Source organism: Sinocyclocheilus grahami, unplaced genomic scaffold (assembly GCF_001515645.1).
Source record: "Sinocyclocheilus grahami isolate Dianchi unplaced genomic scaffold, SAMN03320097.WGS_v1.1 scaffold149.1, whole genome shotgun sequence".
Taxonomy (NCBI): Eukaryota; Metazoa; Chordata; class Actinopteri; order Cypriniformes; family Cyprinidae; genus Sinocyclocheilus; species Sinocyclocheilus grahami.
The window spans coordinates 8,998-16,191 of record NW_015505328.1 but is presented as its reverse complement, the minus strand read 5'-3'; the positions used below and the strand labels follow the sequence as shown (position 1 = coordinate 16,191).

Genomic DNA, 7,194 nt, shown 5'->3' with positions numbered 1-7,194 from the left:
GGGATCAAATAAATATTTTGCTGGAGCACATATTTGTTCAGTTTTAAGTCTCTTTTTAAAATAATTTTTCTGTTACATTAAAAATTATTTTTCAACAATTAACTTTTAAATGTCTGTTTATTAAACTAATAATTTACTCCATTTTATTTTTAAGTTACACTTCTATTGCTCCATGAAAATCTTTCATGTTTTAACACAAACAGGACTCGCCACTGGATGCCAAACTCGAAGCTGCGGACATGATCCATGTGGAAGTGGTGGTTAAGAAAATAAACAAGATCAAGCATCAAAAGCCATTAAGGAGTGGCTATACAGAGAACCTGACTGTAGAGAACTACGAAAATTTAGTCATCGTCATGTTAGCGATACAAAGAAACATGGATGAATACTTCACCATTAAACGAGAGCTACAAAAGTACGTAGAAAAAAAACCGAAAACACAATTTCCTCAGGTTCTTTCCAGGTACATTTGTGGATACAGACATATTCAGTCAAATGTAGTAGCATCTTCAGTGTCTTGCAGGGCTACAGTGGAGGAGATTAAGCAGCATGATCAGGAGATTACGCAGCTCAAGGAAACTGCCTCCTTGGAGAACATGGTCAACATTGAGATGGCCACTGGAGACATAATCTCCACTATCATCAATTTAAGCAATGTGAGTTCCAGAAATGATCTTTTAATTGAACAGATTATTCTTTAATCAATGAAATATAGCCAAAAATACTGTACATACCTGCTCACTTCAACCATCAGCTAAAATGAAATCAAGGGTTGGATTCTGTTTCAGGCACATCTTTTGGACACCAGCACAGACTCACCACATCTCAACAAGAGCAAGATACTGAAAGCTGGTGAACAAGCAACCTGAGCTCAAGATGACCCATTTCTCACAGAACTGGAAGATCAGAAAAAATACTGTGTACAAATTAACCGATCATAACAAATTGTTGCAAATTAACTTTGTATTTACAGTTTCTGTTTTCAGTTTGTAGACTTCTATGTCGTACTACCGCAACTTCTGCATTTAACTGTCAAACTCTGAGAGTTCTGGAATATTTTGTACATTTGTGTTAGAAATGTGACTGTAGAAAATGTTTTATGTTCAATGACAAATATCACACATTCTAATCAAAGCATGACACTTCTGTTTTTAAAATTGTACTGAAAATTCCTGTTAATAAAAAAAAACTTGAGTCTGAATGTGCAGTAATTTAGTGGTTAATTTCACCCAACAGTTTCTTAGATGCCAACAGCAGGTGTCGGTCCAATTGTAGCCTTTTTCTGGACGAACTGGTATTGTAGGGAAAAGGCAACTTCTTGATTTGAAAACTCTGATGGGGCATGACATAAACTCCAGGTATTCCATTTTTCTTGGCAAGTCCTCTTCAGGGCCTGAGCAAAGAAATAAATGTGTTTATACTGCAGTTATAAAAAGGAATCTTAAAAACATTTTAACCATGCTTCAAATTAGGATGACTAGTGATGATGCACTGACCACACATATGCAAGTTTACCAGGTCAATGTAAATATCCTTTAACAATTAATTAACTATTTGCATATGCAATATTTGAAGTGCAACACATGTGTCAGCAAGGAACAAAATAAGTGTTTCTGCATTACCAAGAATTAATGTGCTTGGATCAAATCGATCTTGAGGACTGGACTGAGTTGGGATCAACCTAATTTACACAGAGCTTTTCTCACAGTACTGGGGCCTGCCCTGTACCATGATGGTAGATGAACAAATTCAGAGTTACAGGATTAGTTTCGAGTTGACAAAACCAAACCACTCCAATCCGGCTATATTGGTACCATGATGTTGACCATCAACTTTCTTTGTCAACTCAGGCTTTGATCCTGAGTTTGTGGGGTGCATGCACATGAATGTGTGACATCATGGTGAACAGCCAAACACAACCCAGAGTAAGTGATTCACTTCTTGCAAGAGAACCAGCGAGATTCAAAACTCTTTGTTAAAGTTTAAGGGATTAAAGAATATAAGGAATTGAAATACATTTAGACTGAAGTACTTCAAGACAAGTAAAGGAAATTATCTTGCTCTATAAGTGCAGTCACAAGTGAAACTTGAGAAGTTAGTTTATATAGTTGATAATATATAGCGATAGAGACTCGAACATGTAAGGTCACATGTAGCCATTTTTTAAAGCGTTATCTATTCATTCTACCACTTATTTATATTGCATATGATCTGTATATATTAATATTCATTGAAAATAAATGCTTTATAATAATTGTTAAACTAAAAGTGCTTGCGTGTATGGATTAATGGATAATAATTGTAATTATCATTAAAGTCAGACAATTTTGTTGCATTTTTTTAAGGTACTTTATAGTGACCTTTAATTTGTAGGAAGAAAAACTGGGGGAGTGACTTTTTTTTGCATCAGACATGTCACTTTTCTCACATCTGATTGGTCCAATTTCAGTTGGAGATCTCTTAATCATAACATAACCTGCCTGGAGCAGGTTAGTTGTGCAGTGTAAGCTACTATGGCAATGAACGCAGCTAAAAATCAAGCCACTTTCATGGTACCTAAAACCCAAAATTGGTGCAAACAAAACTGAAACTTACCTTGCTAGCCAGCTAATCTGGCTTCATGGTACAGGCCCCTGGTCCTGTACAAAACCATGAATCTGTGCGTAATACAACTTTCCATCATCCTCATGGCCTACTTTAATGACATCTCCTATTTGATAAAAGACACCCCAATCACAAGAAGTGCAGGTTACTGGATAGAAAGTGGCAGACAGAAAAGTACTTTGAACAAACACTTTTGAACAGTAGAAAGGACCGGATTACCTTGTAGAACCTAGACTCTGATGTGTGACAATTGTTGATACAGACTGGTGCTTTGATAGAAGAGAAAGAAGATTAAAAGCCATTGACACATTTTATTAAACCACGTAAATATTGGAGGGAGAAAAAATTATTCACAAGCCTGATTGAAAATGTGTCGTCTACTCTTTCCTTTGGTTGTGACATTTTTCTCAGATGCTGGGCCGGCGCTTTGTAGCTACTTGGTGCTATACCACGGTCAGTGAGCGTCTGTGGATTTCCTGTTTGGACTATAAAATAAAGGGGGAAACCAGATTAGCAAGTTTTGCATATGGTTGTAATGGCTTGACCCTGACAGTGGTGATGTAAACGTTGCGGGCGAGCCGTTCCGTGTAGACTAAAACGAGAAGACTTATGTCTGTAGTCTCATGCAAGTGTTCAAATATTTTAATCATATTTCTTTAAAACGTGGTTAAAAAGTATATGCGTAAAATTTTCTGAGCAAAAAATATATAGTGCGTCCAAAACTGTACAAAGTGAGCGATGTCGTGTATTTACAGTGTAGATAGGCTAGCTTTATTTATACTTAAAAGTGTGACAATAGCAGTCTAAATGAGAGGTTACACAAATCGACGTTAGAAAGCAAGTTTAACAAAAACAAAAAAATTGCAAACCTGTTTTCCTTGGCCATTATTCTGCTGGATGGTGGATGAAGCAGACGCACTGGAGCCTCCACTGTTTGTACTTTTACCCGTGCAGGTGTTACACAAAATTTCCCCCTGGTTTGTCCACATGGAAGGAGAGCTGGTTTTGCAAACAGCACAGCATGATTTTACAAGAGGCATGTTTGCAGACAAATTATTTCTGAATTAAACCGTAATTTTTTGTTTCCTTGAGAACGCGATCACAGCCAACATTCTACAATAAATGTCCATTTCAAAGAAATATGGTCTGTCAAATACATATCCTTCATTTTGAAAACAGTGAATAATTGGTCTTTTATATATATTTGACCAAATCTTACAAGAACAAGAGAAGAAATTGAGCATTTTAAACTAAAATAAGTCAACAAATCTGTCAAGAAAAATATTTAACTGGATTTCATGTCATTAAATTTTAAGAAAGCATGTTTGTTGCATTAGTTTTTTCATGAACCACAATAAAACAGGACTGCACTTTAAACTTTTTAATCCGAGCAAACCTTTACCAATACTTTCGGTTTATTGGCTACACATCATACAAACTGGGAATGTATCAAGTATAGTCTATGAAAGTGCAAATGACAATGTAATGTTAATGGTCATGTTTCCTCAAAAAAAACAAAAACAAAAAGAAAGATAAAATACCACCACCATAAATACTTAAGTTAGGGGGGGGAAACGTATGTAAAAACTGGTCGTTACTACACAAGATGATTTAATCAAATATCAAATTTGTAAAAACTGGCCATCACTTTCAATGTAAAATTTTCTGGAGAAAAAGAAAAGAAAAAGAAACCAGCAAACCTAAACACACCAACTATAATTAACAAATCTACATCTAGGTTTTCTTTTTCCCTTATATCATAATAATGTCAATAAAAGACACCTCTCTATAGGGCCACAGACCTTTCTAACTGTAATGTCATAAAAGACCATCAAAACATGGCAACCTGTTCAGTGTAATACAAAACATGAGGCTGTTGTCAACATGAACCAAAAACTATTCAATCTGAAAAAAAGAAACATACTTTTTAGCAAGTGACTATAGAAATTGAATTTTTAGCAATTCATGAATATGTAAGGTTGATTGTATTTGATTGACACAGCAAACACTAACATAATTAGGCAACATGTATATAAATAAGAAAAAGTACAAACAAGGCACACCGATGAGCACAGTAAATTAAAGAAAGAAAAGGGGGGAAAAAATCTCTTCCCCACATCTTAAACCTTCCAACAATTATGTATCAGTAATAGAAATATTCTGGTTTAAATACACTTTAAGATCTATCAACAGTGTTGGAGTTACATTTTAAAAGACATTGCTTTTGTTTTACAAACTAAGTGATGATGTGGTAACCGATAGCATAACACAGATGCTGTCTATAAATCTTAAACCTAGAAAATTCCTTGAAAAGCCTCTTGGTTACAGCACAGTATGTTTCGTCAGTGAGGGATGTGATAGGCCTTCTGCAAAGGTTTGATAATTGGTAAACAGATGATTAATTTGGCCTCATATGCCGTATATAAAATGAGACAAAATAACTGTTTTTGTTGTTAAAGAGAATGACTTTCTATGCAATATGACATATACATAGTTCGGCACACAAACGAAAAAGGAAAAGCACTGTTATCTCTCTATTGCTTCAGAAAACCTGTGAAGTGTCTTTATGCATATATATATGCGTTATTCATTAGGCCAAATGAAATACACAGCACAGGATAATCAGAGGTATTGTGTGTAGTAGTCACAATAGATAAGGTAATAAATGCCCTCACATTTTCAGGAGTGTAAATTTACATGAAGTGTAACCTTTTGGAAGAGAACAAGGTCTTCTGCAGGACAATATGTTGAAGAACAAACAGTTTGAAGATTTCAAAACACTCCTTATTTTTAACATGAAATGTGCATTGTGCAATCTGCACTTGCATTAAATGTGACTTAAATTAAATAAAAAGAACATTAGTGTTTTTAAATAAAGCAATAAATTGGCATTGCTAAATAGGAGAACTGTAGAATTAAAAACAAAACAGGGCAAAAAGTTCAGGTCTTAATGGTGGCTTTACACCGTTTCACTGTCACTGTTAGAGCCAAGAAACATTGAATTGATGCTTTCATGTATTTTCTTCTGCACGTAAACATTCCTTTTTCTTTTCCGAAAGATACAACTGTCAAAAATTCATCCATTTAATTTCCATTCATTTGAACTTCAAAGAAAAAATTACTTTCAATCTAATACAGATGGAGCTTTCTCTCATGGCACCCACAGCAAGATTTCTAGAAATGGCCAAAGTGGCCTTGCTCGGCTTAAAACGAAAACCTGAAAATGACAGACTTCCCTATGATGATGTATGTTCATTTCTCCAATCATTTAGAGTGCATAAACTCCGCCTCTTTCTTACAATCGACTGCAATCAACACAGCAGTGGATAAAACCAAGGCACCACCTAACATTTTTTTTCTTTTCCAAATATCCATTTCACTCAGATGTACACCACAATATGGAATAAAATACCTGTCGCTACTTCCATTTCAATGTGAGTTTAATACTTTGCAACATTCACTTATAACTGTATTCTTATGTGCACAGAAATGGTTCTTACACAAAATTTCCACCTGATTACTCTCAACAGGTTGGCATGTAAATTTGCTCTTACCATCTTTCTAATGTTAATGAATCCAGATTATTCTACATAAACGTCCCTAAAGTTAGCAGTCAGCATAATTAGTGGCCTAACCATCTCCATATAATGGCTTTTAAATACAAAATAAAGACCTTTTATATAACAACACATTTTTATGCAGAACCCATTGCCTTAAAACGAAAACCTGAAAATGACAGACTTCCCTATGATGATGTATGTTCATTTCTCCAATCATTTAGAGTGCATAAACTCCGCCTCTTTCTTACAATCGACTGCAATCAACACAGCAGTGGATAAAACCAAGGCACCACCTAACATTTTTTTTCTTTTCCAAATATCCATTTCACTCAGATGTACACCACAATATGGAATAAAATACCTGTCGCTACTTCCATTTCAATGTGAGTTTAATACTTTGCAACATTCACTTATAACTGTATTCTTATGTGCACAGAAATGGTTCTTACACAAAATTTCCACCTGATTACTCTCAACAGGTTGGCATGTAAATTTGCTCTTACCATCTTTCCAGAATCCAGATTATTCTACATAAACGTCCCTAAAGTTAGCAGTCAGCATAATTAGTGGCCTAACCATCTCCATATAATGGCTTTTAAATACAAAATAAAGACCTTTTATATAACAACACATTTTTATGCAGAACCCATTGCAGATCTAAAATGTGTCTTTTTTAAATGCTAAATAATTTTTGGGTCACTCAGCTGTTCAAATTTAATTTAGTCCATATAAACTTTTCGGCTTAAACCATTTCATGTTTCTAAGGCCACCAGGACTGATTTTTACATACATACATACATAACGTTTTAGTTGGTTCTAAATTTTATGTTAAATGTAGAAAAAACTCGAAGTGCTAAGATATTAGTGAATTATGATTTCTGTGCAAAAACATTCACATACACACAAATACGGTTAGTGAATGAGACCCACTCTTCTCTCATTTACTTTCATTGGCTTGAATCTGACCACAATTTCTTGTTTCTTCCACCAAACGCGGTGCAACACACAACTAAGACAAGTCCCGTCTAAC

The 7,194-nt window shown here is 34.9% G+C and overlaps 1 long non-coding RNA gene and 1 pseudogene across 1 annotated transcript; both read right to left on the bottom strand.

Annotated features, from left to right (window-relative positions):
* Positions 1 to 1,225: 1,225 nt before the first annotated feature.
* Positions 1,226 to 3,644, bottom strand: LOC107591960 (GATA zinc finger domain-containing protein 1-like; annotated as a pseudogene).
* A 326-nt stretch (positions 3,645 to 3,970) lies between these two features.
* LOC107591961 (uncharacterized) lies at positions 3,971 to 7,182 on the bottom strand. The gene is made up of 2 exons (XR_001609934.1): positions 6,331 to 7,182; positions 3,971 to 5,821 (listed from the first exon to the last, which is right to left on the bottom strand). It is a non-coding gene; the product is annotated as an uncharacterized lncRNA (long non-coding RNA).
* Positions 7,183 to 7,194: the final 12 nt, after the last annotated feature.